General features: G+C 40.1%; 2 protein-coding genes across 6 annotated transcripts in view; both read right to left on the bottom strand.

Annotated features, from left to right (window-relative positions):
• grb10b (growth factor receptor-bound protein 10b) overlaps positions 1-12,138 on the bottom strand; it is a 63,347-nt gene extending 51,209 nt beyond the window's left edge. The window contains exon 1 of one of the 3 annotated variants that reach the window (XM_010750490.3): positions 11,762-12,138. The gene's annotated coding sequence lies outside the window, so the exon portion shown is untranslated. The remainder of the gene's footprint in view (positions 1-11,761) is intronic. The other 2 variants (XM_019271696.2, XM_010750489.3) reach the window with 2 other exon arrangements.
• A 3,167-nt stretch (positions 12,139-15,305) lies between these two features.
• Positions 15,306-17,179, bottom strand: part of cobl (cordon-bleu WH2 repeat protein) — a 52,836-nt gene continuing 50,962 nt past the window's right edge. For all 3 annotated transcript variants that reach the window (XM_027287114.1, XM_027287116.1, XM_027287115.1), the window contains one exon: positions 15,306-17,161. The gene's annotated coding sequence lies outside the window, so the exon portion shown is untranslated. The remainder of the gene's footprint in view (positions 17,162-17,179) is intronic.

Raw genomic sequence — 17,179 nt, 5'->3', positions numbered from 1 at the left:
TGTGTGTGTGTGTGTGTGCATCTTTGCCTGTACATGTGTTTCTGCATGCGTACGTGAACTGTATGTGTTTACATATGCTGAGCATGTGTGGCTGTGCGTGGGTGTGTAAATGCTCTATTTTGGGGAGTTTTCAGGGACTTTGAGAAGCTGTACTTGTGTTTATAGAGTTGTGTGTCTTGCTGCCTCTGTATATAATGATAAGACCGATCTGCTACCACTCCTTGAATTGGACATATCCGTTAAATTATAAAACCACTTGAAACAGGCATTACAAGAAAAAAACAAACTGATAAATAGGAGCTTCATATGATCTGTTGTCCATGTTTACTGCTGCTCCAAACACCTATTTTCGAGGGCAAGGTGAAAAGGCAGCCGTCTGGGTCTCTCCTGGGAGACATTATGGCGTTCCATTCAGTTGTTCAGACAAAATTTCAAAGGTGACTGTCAAATTGCTGATTTTGGAAAATTGTATAAATTGTTGCATGCGATTTTGGAAGCAAGTAGATCCTTGCTAATATGCCACAATCAAAGTAATAGTCAATATGCCCATGACAATCTTCCAACTTCCGATCAGATGAATAAAACTCAGAGTTCTCCCATTCCAATTTGTTTTAAAGAGCCCAAAAAAATGAAACAATTTTTTTTTTGTACCTCTAAAATTGGTCTCCGAAATAATGACCAAACCATGAATGCATTCTGAACAAAGAGCCTGGCATCACAATCACTAGAACTGCTGAAAGGCCTACCTTGTAATGAGTGTGTGTGTGTCTATAGGTGTGTGTGTGTTACTGTGTCAGTCCGTGTGTGTGGCCTGGCCGGCTGGCATGCTAGGGCAACTCGTCATTTACACATTATTTACAGACACACAGTTTACAACAAAAACAAAACAAATTAACATCAGCCTAAATTCTCAGAGCAGCCCCTCATTAGGCGCCACACTCTTGCTGACTAGCTGTGGCTGAACTGTGTGTTTATTATATTTCAGAAGTCAGGAGGTTGCACAAGAGGGACAGAGGTAGACTTCAAGTAACTAGCAAAATGGTTGTAACTCACTAAAGCTTAAACCCTTATCAATGGCCACTTTCATTTCAGGAGGATTAAATACATTAAATGAATTAAATGTATGGCCTTTTAACATCACAGGTGTAAATTATCTGCATGATTAAACATGGGAAAAGGCTCAGGCGTTCCATGTGGCATTAAAATACCTTGCAAGTTTCAAAGTGCTCATACGTGCCACACTGAGTTGCAGTGACTGATATATTGACCAAACACACACGCACCTATGCTTAATTGGTCCCTGAAACAATCAAAGCCATTCCAGCTCAGGGATTAGACCCTGTCAGAGCCCTTTGTTTCAACTCCTTCCTCTTGAACAGTGTACTGAAACCTAACCATCTCTGACCTTAATGGTGCAATTATCCGGACGGTGTTGCCCCACTATAAAGGCGGACTTTGGGGTACGGCGGCTGTACCAAGCGGTGAAGTGACAGCATGGATTAATTAAAGTGATTTTTGCTCAGACTTGCATGAGGGAGAATGTTAGCTGGTGGACTTCAAACGCCAGGACCTTAATAATACCTATCATAAATCATAAATCCTTTGCAGCACCGTCCTGGGTGAGACTTCACAGCACATACACAACAGTTTACTGAAAGTGTTCTGCTCTGGGGTTTTACCGACATGCATCTAATGTTGTAGGAAATATTTTAATTATGCAACTTATATTATTAAAAAAAAAAAGTCCATACTGGTGGCTTTAGCTCATTAACTACAAATCAGTTTATCACACAAACACACCTACATGAAAGCTGTTCAAAACAGTTACAGCTACACTAACTGCTTTACTCCTTGATATAATGTACATTCAACACAATTTGCTTTTAATGAGCTAGAACAGGCAGCGTTATACGATATTGCACTTGAGCTAACAAGCCATAAATACTAAGACAATTATACAGTTAGTGCTTTGCTTTACTTAAAAGTCAGTTTCATTTAACTCTAATAGCGTGCATATATGAACCTCTAAGATACAGAAAATTAGTGAAAAAAATTAAAAAGCTACCGTTGATGTGGAAATTATATGTTCAACATATAAATTAAGTGAAATTAAACTTTAGCCTGTAACCTTTGAGAGGCAGCTCTGTAACTACAATCAACAAATGCAGATCGATGTAAGAAAGTATAGCTGTTGGTGGGTCCACATGATTAGTCAGTCGAGGGGTTAATGTGCTGATACGTGCTTACATCTCAGGGGTCCAGCTTTAACATCCCAGGGTGATAAGCCCTGCAGTGAAGCCAAAGATGAGGCCTGGGATCACCTGAAACCTGGGCTATTTAAAGTAAAGCCTAATTGAAACTTTAGAAACATTTGCCTGAACTGTTTTAACTCTTTTACAAGGTGACTGGATCATTGGCTGACCAGCTCACCAGACCAAAGATGGATGTTCAGACTTTGGACGTTACAGGACTGCTTGCAACCAATACCACAAGGGTAAATATGGCATACAATGCAAATGTACTGATCCAAAAATGATGAAGGATTGCAAAGCAAACACAAACTTTTACAAGAATATTTTTTGCAGATGATAAATATACATTTAGAATTTTGCATATTAACTCTCATTATGGTTTTAAATAGAGTTATTACTTATTTAGGCCACAACTTCCTCCCATATTAAATAACAGGTTATTAAGTTTTTCCCTTCCTTAAGCCTTTCCAATAAGTCCAATAAAAATATCTAGAGTGGAAAATGGAAATATTAAACTTTTAACCTCACAGACTGTATGTAGGCCAAACCTGAAATAAATATATGTCTTGCGAGCTGCAAAGCCAAACATGCCTTGTAAACTAAGGACTCAGTTTGATTTTTTTATTTAATTTTTTAAAATCTGCCCACTCTTGGTCTGGTTTGTCTATATTAACTGTCATCCTGCCTATCTGTTCAGTTGTATTCCTGCCTTTCTGTCTTACTTCCTGCTGTCTGTCTGTCTTTTGCCCATCTCTTTCTTTACCTTTGCTGTCTGTACTTGTCTGTGTATCTACCTGCCTGCCAGTCTCTGTACATTTTCGTGAGGCTTTTTACTGCTCATATTCCCGTCTTTTCCTAATTGGGAAAACATTCCAAATAGTGGAGGTTATTTATAGTGGGGTGTCCAGAAACATACTGTAGTGGATGAGCAAGTGTACAAGTCAGACTACTTTTAAGTCAGATGTGTAAAGAGTTCTGTTTCAGATCACGAAAGAACACATACACAAATACATGATATGTGGTTTAGGTATTGAAGGATTATGTGTAGGGTTATGATGGCCATGCTGCTGTATCAAAAACTATTCTTGAACATAAGTGTTTAAATTCAACCAAAGAAGGCTTTAGTTATACAGAATGCTATGCTATTGTACCACTGCATGCTGGGTAAGGTTTACAGAAACATGCCTCTAATGTAATGTTAACATGTTGGTAATGTTAAAACCAACAATTCGGGGCATAGATGTTTTTTAATCAAACACATTAAATCTATAACATAATAACTCCAACAGCCTTTCTGCTTACATTTGGAAATCATTTCACATGTGGAACCGTGAACCAAAACCGCACAGTGCTCGATGGCAGCATCTGTACAGCTCAGCTGTGCAGCTGTGTCAACTACTTTGTCTGTGCATATAATTGTAAAATGTGTTCATTGGATTGGACTGGACACAGATTAAAAACGGGGCTGTTCAGCTCTGCTCAGTCATCTTTGGAATGCAGAGAGCACATTCTTTCCATACAGGGTACTACACGACGAAAAAACATGTGCAATATAGCGACAGGACAGAAAGTGAGGAACATATGGCAAAATGTGTGTGTGTGTGTGTGTGTGTGTGTGTGTGTGTGTGTATGTGTTCATGCATAACACAAAGACACACACACACACTGATTGTAAGCTTCCTTCTCAGGTATCACGAGGTCAAAAGGGGACTTTCTTATGCTGCTAGGGGTCAGGTAATGTCAGGGAACAAAGTGTTTTATCTTCTACACCCCAGGGTAGAGGTCTGCACAAGACTGTTATTTCTGTCTTGCACCAAACTGCTCCTGCAGGATTTCCAACCATTACCGCTCCCACTTCTGGAGATGCACAACCCTGTAGGGATTCTGATCCTTCGGATGGCTTGTGCTCTATTAAAAATCTGTCTGCCCCATCTCACAAGGAAATTTCTGTGTAAACCTTATGGAGTTTTTTTTATGAGAAATGCTAACACGGATGCTCAGCTGTTTAATAAGCCATGTTCATAACTTGTGAAGAGGCACAGTGAAGAAAGTGGATAGAACATCATGAACCATGTCTTGTTTCTATGAGCCAGAACATGCTGGAAAATGTGAAAGAGGTAGTGTTACTGTTTGGACTAGAGATGTTAGTTTCTAGTGTTACATAACATGTGAACAAAATTAACGTCACTAATAATACCATGCTTGGATGGATATGATTTCCTGGAAAGTGTTCATATGGTTTACTGGAAGATGGTGAATGTACAAACAAGGTTAAGCTCAGTAATAAACAGCCTCTCATATTTTCACATGTGAAATTGCATCTTCTGATAATGATGCTGACTACATCAGAATAAATACGTCCCATGCCTGCCACATTTGTGTTGGGTCCTGTGGGATCTGTGAAATCCCACTGCAGCCTGGGGCATCACTGAGCCAGACAGTACAGCTGGAACAAGCCTGACATCACTTATCTTCAAATGGAAGTGTCAAAGGCCTCAAGAGAACCACTGCCGCACCCACGGGGAGCAGTGAGTGCATGCAATGATGTGTGCGTGCATGTCTTCAACAGTATCTGGGTTTGTAATAATTCCTTTTACAGTTTGTCTTGGCAGTGAAGCAACAAAACAAAAGCTGACTTCTTCATCAGAGGTTGCCTAACTTGTATGAGGAGTGCAGGCCAACTCCAGGAGGTTGCCCAAATTTATGAGAGGTCTGACAGAGGTGAGACAAGTAGCAGGTTGAGGAATATTTGCATGTAAGAACTGAACTGAAATAACAAGATTAAACAGATTTATTTCACACTCATTGCTGTTCAATCATAAGAGTAGCACTACTCAAAAAAAGAGAAAATTATGTTGATTAAAAGTGGACTGAGGTAAATGTATCTCAATAAAGCAGATGGCTATATGGCTGGCAGCTGGTGCCTATGACCCTGTGCAACTCATCTATGCAGCTAAATATGCATCGGCTATAAATCCGATGCATATTTATTCACACAGCCTTAGGTAGTTGAGAGCAGCCTGTCTTACAGTCTCTACAGACCAATCTCAGGTGAAATGAGTTGTGAAGGATGATACATGTCAAGGTTCCCCCTCTTAAACTAGTTGTCCCATTTATGATAACACATATTTAAAGATGCTATAATCAATATCTTTATGTGTAGTGTAAAAGGGTCCCTTGTGGTGACACTACTCTTACCCCTCAACTCTAGCACTGTAGCATCTTTCAGCGTAGTGTTTTGGTTTTATGGCCTTAAGTCAACTGAACTGTTTTGATTCTCTCTAACCACTCTCATCGACATTGTTTCCATCAGCTGTTTCCAGTAAAAAGATTGGATAAACCCAGGACCAGGCAGAGACCAAAAGAGATCTAACATTTGCTGAATATTCGACTTAGCCAAGTGGCACATGAAAGTCCATACAAGTAAAACATTCATTAATACAGTTGTAGTCAAGACCACCAAAGCTCAGATCAAGTCTAGACCAAGACCAAGGCAGGGCAAGACCAAGTCAAGGCCAAGACCAGACAGTATATAGCCTACTTAGGTAGCTAATATGTAACTAATAATTTCCAAATTCCTTTGAATGAGGCGTGGTCCCAGTAAGCATAAAATGCAGAATTTACATACTGCTGTGTTTTTTTTCTTTTAGGTAGCCACATTTTATTAAAGAAGATTTGGCTTACATCTCCTCCTAGACAGCCACAGCCTCTTCTTCTGCCTCCTGCAGTCACTTTCTTTAGGGGCTTAGAGTTGCCAACTCTTTTCCAATAAAAAAAGCTTGCACTACCTCAAAAAGTTGCTAAAATCTACCAGTTGATGTCATGCTGATAATGGTGACAAAAATTTGAAATTGAAGGTGAGGCAGGCTATTAGTTGCAATTGAAGCAGGAAGTTTTACCAACTGGTTTACAAATCAGCCAATCCAAGACCTTCAAAAAGTAGTCTTGAGATTTGTCTTGAGACCAATGCTACAGTTCTCTGACATGCATCCATTCTAAATCTAAAGAGATCACCCCTCTCTCAAGTACCACACCCACCAAACACACCCAACTCTCCAACCACTGATTCCCACTATTAACTCTTGCTGCCTTATAACACACCAGCCAAACCGTCGGCCAGCCGTAGCCACCCCCCCCACCCGATCCAACCCCTACCCTCATCCTGCACTGCTCCAACCTAGAACATAAACAGCATCTTAATTTAAGAAATGGCACAGATCCAACTCGATGTTTGGAGACTTGTGGAGAGCCCATTGAAGTGAATGTACCAACCTTAACCCAACCCCTGGAGAGGAAAGGCCAATTCTTCTACCATATATATTAAAAATTAACCAGAGGCCTTATGTGAGAATATTAGGCTACCCACAGAAATGTGCTGTACGTGAGACAAAGAGTGGTATGGCTAGAAAGAGAAGATGTCTGCTTTACTGTATTGTGTTGCTGTTGCTGGGATATTCCCTTATTCCCACCAGCCTTTAGCTCTATAGGCAACCCTTAAAGCGTGTTTATGTTTATACCTGCAACTAGCAAATACATGATGTGAAGTGTAGATCACTAAATAAATAGTTTAATTTAGAATTTACTAATGGCAGTGAATGGTATTACACTGGCTACTGATCAAAAACATTGGTATTCCCTAAAATGAAAATTTCAAATAATTCCAATGATCAACTATCAAGCTTGGTTATGTGTGTGGGCTGGCTGTTGTTTCTGCAGCAATGCAACACTGAAAGACGGGGGGAGAGAGTTGAACAGAGCATCTCTGTCTTCTGTTTTAATCAGCAGATTAGATGGTAGTCACTCCTCACTGGATGTGCTTGTTGCACATGTTGATTAGTCATTAATTGGCAGCTTTCATTATTTGAGAGCAGCAGCGTAAAGTGGGGCTATAAGAGAGGGCCTGATGTCATGCCGGGGGAGGCTGAATAGCACCAGTCTATGAGAGAAAGGCCTTTTGGAAAAGTGGACAGTGACTAATTGGATGAGGATTTCATTGGACTGCTTGGGAGAACTGGTCTTATGCAATGGCATAGATGAATGGATAGGGCTTGGGAGCAATTGTGCTTGTGCACAAGTTGGCTGTAATAGTGGCCGCAGAGGTCTGTTGGGATGGATTCGCCTTCTCATGACTCCATCTTTATCACACCTGTTGGCAGTACATAACTGGATGATGCTGTAAAAGTCGACAGAACTGTCACTGTACATCTCATTTCAATCAAGAATATAAAGCCGTAATCCAGCCTGTGCAAGTGGCGTGGCATCATTCACAATAAAAGAAAGAAACCAAATAAATCTGAACTTGTAAGTAAAACATTTAACTTGTATAAGAAAAAGTCTATGTGGAATGAGGAAGTGGAAAGAGGAACAGGATTTATTTTACTTACTTACTCTTAGGAATGCTTACAAACTTGGCCGGCTGAAAAAAAAAATCATATTAAGAAGGACTTAATGTAAGTCCTATGTTTAAGTATTAAAGTACACCACTCTAAGCCCTGATTACTTTTAAGTCTGAGTATTATACTAGAAATCTAGAGGGCAGAAAATGCAATTATGTATAACAAAATACATGCATGCATGGTCAAAAGTGCTAAATTCAGAGCGTGAGAGGGAATCAGAATGAGGTTTAGGACAGTACTATAATTCAAGAACAGAAAAATGCCTGTATTGTTCTGAGGTTTCGCACTGGGAAATATTTCTGAGGGTAAAAAAGAAGCTCTTTTTGTTTTTAATCGTATGATACATCTACCAAAGCCAACTAACCATGGTTTGTTTTGATTTTGCATTGCAGATTCCAGCTGGTACGGTGAGACCCAGATCAACAGAGGGAGACAGAAGGACAGATAAAGACAGCGAAACTAGCTTAAAGAAAGAGACAGTTGAGGGGGGCAGACAATGGGGTAGACAGATTTACAAAGAGATAGAGATAAACTGAGAGACAGATATATAGCCTAGATATAGAAAGCAAGAGAACACAAGAACAAGGGAAGAAATGGTGTACGAATTGGAGAGATCATTTCGTCTGACACATCACCATGCATCCACACCACATTACCTTCACCCACCCGAGCATGTGGTCCCCCAGGTGTTCTGTTACCTAAAGAATAAAGGCAACATTCTTGCCTCTCACGTAGGCTTGGGTTTCAGCCACATTTGGACCAACACCAGACAGAGAGAAACCCAATCCACTGTACACTTTGGTGGTTACACAAGCAAGCATTGCATCACCTTAGGTTACAAGTGGAAAGCGGTGAGAATCGGGTTTGTACAGGTCCGTATTTACAGTATGAAGGAGGAGAGAGAAGAATAATACCACAAAATTTTTCCTCTGGCAAGGGTTTAGGTTCTTAGAAATGACTTCTTACAAAACAGAATGTGATTACTCAGCAGTTATAGCTGAGTTACCAAATACATAAAGCATTAATTGGGCTGTGCTGTCATCAAAGAGTGGTCACATTAGTCTTCAGAACCTAACTTGTGGTTATAGCTTGCTTTAGCTATAAGTATGTGGGATGTGAACCTAATGTAAAACAATTTATCAGAAAATGGAAGTATCTAGACATTATGCCTGATTATTATTTATGAGTACAAACTTGACCTTTAGCCAAAGAGAATAAATAGCAGTCCCTAAAATCACTGGATTACTTTATGACCACTAACAGCCCAACAGAGCATTTTGGTTCAGAGGGTGAAGTTGGTCTGCTTTTAGATCCATGCAGTCAGTCAACTGAACTGTTCTGTGGTCCCCCAGCAGGCCTGGGTTAATGGTGTCATGACATCAGGGAGGGGGTATTAACAGCGCATAAGCCTAGACTAACCAGTGCTAAATGACTGCTGGCTGACGCAAGACTCAATGGAATGCTGCCTAGAGCACGACCACAAGCTCTTATACCACCAATACCAGCTAATAGGATATCTGTGCCACTTTTCCTAAAACTATATGCATATGACCTTGTGTCTATTTGCATATCAAGAAAAGTTTAAAATGAGGCTTGGGTTGTGGTTATGTAACAAAACTCTGAGGCGATTACTGCCAAGCATACAGCATTTTGATCAAAATACAATGGGGTATGAGCAGCAGAGCCAAAGGTCTTAAGTCTGAATCCTAGAGCGAGTCGAGTATAGCTTATTGTAAGTATAGTTATGTGCAATACGTGCAGTCAGCAGCCTTTTGGCAGCCTGTAGCGTTGCAGAGTTCATGCCCTGTCATGCCTGTGCTTACTGAGCATGGACTTGAAATAGCAGGACTGGTGCTGAGGGGGTGAAAGAAACCGCAGCAAGAGCGGTTGCCATGTGCACAGAGATGTGACCACAAAATAATTAAATGAAAGAAAGCAGGAAATAATGTGCAGGGGTAAGGAAGAGAGAAACCCTCTTTGGTTATGAATGGGAGAGTGTCAAAAAAACAAAACAAAGAACATGCTTGAAAAGACACAACTATAGCATGTCTTGAGGCTGTGTGTAGCTGCAGCCATGTGATCAAACTACTTCATATTCAACCACACCCTGATTTTAGAGAGGAACATGCAGAGGACCATGTATGAGTGCAGTATCCAAAATGCCCCAGAGTAGGTTGCCAAGTTGAGTAGAATATCAGTGGTTAGCAAGATTGTGTGGTTCACTTCAGGAAAGGTTGCTGACTCTGCTTTGCTTGCTTTAATTATGAAAGGTATATTGAGGTTAAATATGACCTCTACATTTAAGTATACTGGAATCTAATTAATCCAACAGTAATTAACCAAGCAAATGTTGTATTAAGTGCTCTCAAAATCATTAGACTAAATATTGATGATGACAGCTTGATTTTATCCAGTATATCCTTTAGATTATATTATTTTATTTATCCTTTTTTTCACAGAGGTCCCACCTTTAGAAACTGAAGATCAGTAGCTCTGCCTTGGAGCTGACAAGCCCAAGTGTGGGCATAGCCTACATTTTTGATCAGGAGAAACTGTTATCTCAGGATTTCAACAAGTTCTTCCCCTTGAAGATGTGCACTGACAGTACCTACAAAATCTTACCATGTACATCAGTCTCTGAAGTGCCTCCTTCCAGAAACATTCCCAACAAGAGCCCTGATCTGCATTCAAAACACACAGGCCAACGTCGATAGTTCCCAGAATCATAAATTTGGGTGGTTATGCAACCTTCTGCAGAAACCACATGCAGCCAGTAAAGGAATTGATTTGGAAGAGTGCCCAAATGATAGGGCAGATTAAACTATCTATGAAGAGCTGCTTTGTCAAGACGTTTCCACATTAAGTTAGATTAGATAATGATCAGGCTGTCTCACTCAGTCATTCACTCTATTAGTGCTACCATCATTAAACATAGTTCCTCAGAGTGTATAACTCAGACAAAATATTGCAGGCTTGTAAAGCAAATGTCACAATGAAACAATAGAGGAGTATTCAATAAAGGTCAGAATGCATGATAGAGAAGCAGTGCATCTACAATTACAGTATGCACTGACAGTATTTTGGCATTCACTGCATTAGGTGGATGAAGACGAGCAAGGAGGCAAGGGATTCCTTAAGATTTTCACATCAAGCAGCACACATCGTGGACCTCCTAACACACTCCCTCTGGGAGTGATTTCACGCTTACATCTCTTCTATGCACTAGAGCTGCTCATCAACACTTTTTTACAGTCAGCTCTCAGAAAACTGCTTCATCGTTTTTTTGTGTTTAAACTGAATCAACTCAATTCATCACTTTACTGGGGAACCCCTGGAACCTACCCAAGGACCCCCTCCTAGGGGTCCCCAGAGCCCACTTTGGGAACCACTGCAAAAGATCTACATGAGTATCCCTGGGAAAACGCCTCTCCCATCAACCCATCCACCCCCACCACCCCACCCCCAAAGCAAATGCTGCCAAAAGGATAAGGCGATAAGGCGAGACTGACGAAACTCTCACAGAATTGAGTTGGAGGGGGTCGGTGGGTGGGCTGGAGGGGGGCGCAACGCGGGGAGCTGGAGTCCTACTGGATAGTAAGTAGGCTATGAGCCGCTGTAGACTGCTGTTACGCAATTGTAAACAAGCCAGGCTGTTGGGATCTGAATACTGTTCCCTGAAGGGAGACTGCTGGGAAAGGTGCAAAAAAAAAAAAAAAAAAACTGCACGAGATCCAGACAGCTTGTCGGCACGCGTACTAACCCCGGAACAAGTCTATGGTGGAGGCTTCCCACGAGTGGAAAAGTCAGAATAGAGTTGGATGCAACAGCCCGATCCGATGAATAAACTTGTTTTCAGAGTTCAATGACTGGTCGCTGCGTTGTCAGAGAGGAAGGGACTGACACAGGTCCCGCTAGGCGTTTTGCGCGCAGTGCGCACATGTGTCCAGACCCCCGCAAAAAACAGTGCGTGTCACATTAAACTTTTATTACACGCGTTCACTGCCCACTCTCCGTGGACTTTTCGGTCCCACCCCACTACCACCACCACCACCACCACCCCTCCACCCACGGGCAGCGTGAGAACGGCGTCTTCATCCGGCAACATGCACTCACCTTACAGAGGGGAAGGAAGGCTGCGACCGTCAGAGACAAACACGGAGAGTGGCAGTCTGGAGATGAAGGGACACTCGGCAGCGGTGGATCAGGCCACGGTGGTCAACATTCCCGGACTGGACAAGAAGAAGAGGAGGAGGAGGCGAAAACAGTGGCCGCAAAGACTGCAGGAAGCTCATCTCATGCGGCCAGGGAGGACACACACACACATACACATACACACACACATACATAACACGCACACAAACATACGCACACGCACGCAAACAACTCCTCCCCATTTAGACGAGACCACGCCCACGAGTGAGGGGTGATTAATGCGGCGTTCACGTCTTATGGGAATAAGGGTGTGTTCAGAGGATTTCGCCTTTCTTTCTTTCTTTCTTTTTTTTTTCTTCTTCTTTTTTTTTGAAAAGCTGTCTGGTATTTTGAGATCAGTGTGTGCAGTTATAAAACACACACAGAGCATCGGATAAAAGAGGTTGCAGAGTGTGTAAAGAATAGTTTTTAACAGGTTTTATGTTCAAGTTGTTGAAAACTAATTTAAGTCAGGTGAGGCCTGTCATTATTTCTCTCTCTTAAACAAAGTTGCATCATCTCATCTGTAAAACAACACCAGTCTTCACATATATTTCCATATCTTTAATCACTTGTATGCATTTGGTGACTGATTACTAATTTCGCCTCTTAGTCCTTCCTCTCTGTAGAAACAGTCCATACACTTAAATCAGCTCTTAGTCTATCCGCAGCATACATATAAACATTTTAATTGCTTTATGCCTCAGTTTATCATACTTAAGAGCATACTGCTTATTCAAGTGAAGAGTTAATCTATTTTACCATTAATGAGGGGGAATCCAGAATTATATAAGCAATATTAAATATATATTGGTTGTTGTTTTTCTGCCCTTTAAAAGTTGGTTCTGCACTTTTTCACCTTTGTTTTATTCAAACAAGCAGAGTTCAAGGTATGAGAAGGTTCTTGCCTGAAGGATATGAAAGTAAGATGGGAAGTATAACGCATATGGTCCCATGAAAGGGAATCAGTATAGATTTGCATACTGCTGTTTGTTGACCATGAATAAAGATGACTTAAACCATTACAGAATCTATACTGTAAATTTTGTCAATATCAAACGACAGCCAACATTCGATTAGATTAGCTTCAACTTTATTGTCATTGAACAAAGTAACAAGTACAAGAAGTTGTTTTTTTCTGAATTCAATTATTAATCTGTTTCTTGTCTGTCGTACGATTGTCCCTCTAAAGGACTTACTGTATGTGACACTGTTAGAACTACAGGGTGTTGTGTTAACTGGCTGTAGCAAGGGGAAGAAGTTCATGCATGTATATGTCAGTGTTACAGTTTATTACCTCAGGACTAAAATGGTATGCTAAACATGGCAAGAACACTGTTAAAATACACAATGACAACACTTTGTTTAATTAGAAGCCTTGCTCTGACAAGCACAATCAGAAATAAAAACACTGGTGACTGTGTGAGGTATGTATATTGCACAACTAGGGGGTCAAATCTCATTGCACCAGAGTTACCTTCCACTGTTGTGTTTTTATCCCTCTGAGTCTCATAAAGGTATTGCATAAGACCTTCCCTTGTTTATATGACTGAGGGCAACATCGAGAGGTGTACATTGAGCTCATGTGTTATTGCAATTTGGGCTGGTAACAAACATGTAGAGATTAATACAAATATTCAGGATGTACCAAAGAGAGAAAGACTTGAACTAAATCCCACAGTAGTGTCAGATAAGTGACACCAGAGATCAGTTCGTCTTTCATACTGCCTGTGATAGTTCAGACTTATATAAGATTAAGTGATGGGAAAACACCATGGGAGTCTGAGGTGCAAAAGGTCATCAGTCCTGAGCTCTCTCTCTGTGTGTGTGTGTGTGTGTGTGCATCTGAATCAGGACAACAGGGACCTCACACTGTGTCCTCTTAATGTGTAAACACACACTCAAAGAGCAGACATGGTGCAGCCATTGCATAGCACACATACTTACATACAAACACACATCATGTCAGTCATATTCATAATAAAGCATTCATCCTAAGAGACTGGCACCGAGACATAATATAAAGACATTATGTTGATTTGACCTCATCAGACATTCAGAATCACACAGGCCTTTTGTCCAAATTGATTGATCAGATACGTGGTAGACTACCCAACATAAGAAAACAAAGTAAATACAAACCCCTGCTGATAGTTGGTGTCACTGTGTCCATCACTCATAAGTCAACTAGTCAAGACTAACAAAGCTGTGTAATATAAAACAAGGCAGTTGGTGAATGGCTTTCACTGAAGTATCTCACAGATCCATGGATGAGTATGTTTTTATGTAGTAAAATCTGCCGTAGAGACAACTCAACACTTTTTTATTTATTGCTCATCTTTTGAGTAAAACAACCACATCTAAACAACCTATACAAAGTGGCCAATGTGATCTAAATTATATGATTACATGGAAATTTTATTAGTCAACATGATGGCTGGCTTGGTGACATGAAACATAGGTTCCCCGCCTCAGGCCACCATGTGAAACTGTTATGGCAACAAATACAAACTTACCAATAAGGTTGGTAAAGACCAAACCTAAATGGAGTTATATCTGCTGTGTTATGTGGTGTGATGTTCTCGTATTTCTTGATTCAGAGGTTGTTTATGTTCCTCGTATGGTTAAATTGGTTTGGAACCATAACACAGTAACAGGCACATAGATACTCACAACAAAAATATCACACCCACCCATACACACCCTCACACACCCTTCAGAGATTTGTAAGGCAGATTAGAATGGCTGTAGGGTGAGCATGAATTCTGACCCACAGGCTCTTGGCCTGTGGTCCTGTGCAGGAATTTAAAGCTTTCTGAGGCAAGATCCTTATGCACTCCCTGACTCATTTCCCTGCACTATCACTCTGCACTGTTCAGTAAAATCCCTGAAAATGAGACCAGAAAAGTACAGCAACTTCTGTTTTATTTGGCAGCACCTTTGCACTCTAAGAAGATAGTTGTTAAAAGAGAACTAGTATTTGTTTATGATCTGTGAGCCACCAGACAGTGTCACTTCATCTGAAAGTTCTCCAACAAGATGTGTATCTAAACTGTGTATTTTCATGTGATTTTGCAACTTATGTGAATACTTGAATCATTCAGTTGGAGGCACAATGACTAGTTTCAGGAATCAGGAATGTAGGTTCAAGTTCTGTGAGAGTCATTTCGTGTGACCACATAGTGATGAGTCAGGGCCATGAGCTGCTGCCCGGAATAGAGAGAGAGAGAGGGAGAGAGCAATATATTTCATAAGGACGGCTAGATGACCACAGCCTACAGTCAACCACAGTAGTGCTGGGAATGGTTCAGGCACATCAAAATGATGCTTTCCAGGGCAAAGTTCATACTACCATCTGCTGTCTAACTGCTACTTGAGAAAAGGAAACATGCACATTCTTATTGAATAAGGTTAAAACACAGGAATGCCAGCTGCAATTCACTTGATTACAAAATTATTTATTGAATCAAAAATTAGGTAGACAAAAATAACTGTGCAAACTCCCAAAGGAAAACAAAAAAGACAATTTGCACTTAAAACTTAAAAGCAATAGCTTATAAAATGTTCATACTATCAGTGAAATAGCTCTCTATCAATGAGTTAAATCTTTCATGGTGAAGACCTTTCTTTAGTTTACAAAATATACAATGCTACAATGTGCTGAAGGCTGTTGTGTGTAGATGAAACCATCGAGCAGAAATGAAATCCCTTCTAGTGAGAGAAAAACAAAACAAAACCGAAAAGCTATTAAGGTTTTCACTCTCAGGAAAAAAACATACAACAACAGTAAAAGTATTTTTTGAGTGATCATAAATTAAAATAAATCTCTATAAAACTAGGAATTCTTTCACTCAGATTTATCTCCCAATCCACAGCAGCAAGCATTTACACCAGAATAGCTAGTTTTCTTGATTCTAGAGATCATTCAGCGTGGACGTCTTTATCTATAACTATACCATTTAATGGCACTGGTCCACTCTCTCTCTCTCTATCAACCATAGCTACTACTTCATACTGTAAACTTCACCTACAGAGGAGCATAATGGAATGCAATAACACTAAATTAAGAACATTCATAACCCCCAAACTTCTGCTTTCTTATGACTACTGGCTTGTATTACACAGCCAACATGTTCTGGTAATGACTTGTTGATTAATAAACTAATCTCTTTGCTTGTAGTGACGTCCACCATTGAAATATTTCAATACCAGTGCTTCAAAAATGTTAAAATCTCAAGCACAGGTTCATCTTAATTTCTCTAATACACCACACATCAAAGGCACGGTCAGTCATATTGCTACTGTACAAGTATAGTTTTTGCAGGGCAATGACTATACAACGATTGAGATTTTAAACAGCAGCATAAATGATGATTAGAAGCTGAAACAGAAGCACATTGAGCTAACAGGCACTAGTCGGTGACCACCATCTTACTCCTCTTCAGAGCCAAGAACTGTAGAAGTTGGCATTAAGGACCAGAACTGGATAAAATAATGCATTTTTAAAAAATCAAACATTGTAAATTGATCTATCTATTGTTTTCTTAGTATACATACGTTTTCAATTATCTTCATTTGTTAAACAGATATTACAGTAAGTAGTTGAAATCTTGATCCAACATATTGCACACCATATTTTAGAACAAAATAGATTTTTTACAGCAAACATCATATACATAACACTGACTGAGCAACAGTATAAGGCATCCATAACTTAACTGTGATTTTAAAAAAAAGTTCAGAAAAAAGGGAGAAAAAGATGAGAAAGTACCATAAACCATTTAAATTTGCTTTCATTGGCACACATGTTGTACAACTTTCCAGTTAAAACTACTGAATTCAAGTACAGATGGCAAGATATGTTTAGGAACAGCGATATGTTATAAAGATGGACACTGGATTAACTTTTTCCAGCAATATATTGTTAGAAGATAACTGAGAGATCTGATGTTCTGAGTGGAATTAACTGCAAACCTTTCACCCATGACACCGTAATCACACAGATGTTACTGGTGTTTGGCTACTAAGAGAGCAACGTTACTTTTCAAGAAGAAATGCTTAAACCATTCTCCTTTTTGAGCATTAGTGCATTAGTTTAAGCATAAGGCCTCAGACTGGTGAGAGATGTGAAGCTCTTTTTGAACAGTTTATCTAGACAGCATGTAGAAATCATTCTTTCTTCTTATTTTATTCTTTTCTGTGTGTGTGTGTGTGTGTGTGTGTGTGTGTGTCACGCATCAGATAAAGTTCCCCAAACTTTTTAAACAACATTCACTCAAAATGTGACTCAACCCAGTTTTCCAAATGTCTCTTGCAAAAGGACAAAAAAAAAAAAAAAAA

The sequence above is a fragment of the Larimichthys crocea genome, chromosome XIII, assembly GCF_000972845.2.
Source record: "Larimichthys crocea isolate SSNF chromosome XIII, L_crocea_2.0, whole genome shotgun sequence".
NCBI lineage: Eukaryota > Metazoa > Chordata > Actinopteri > Sciaenidae > Larimichthys > Larimichthys crocea.
This window is presented reverse-complemented; position numbering and strand designations above follow the sequence as displayed.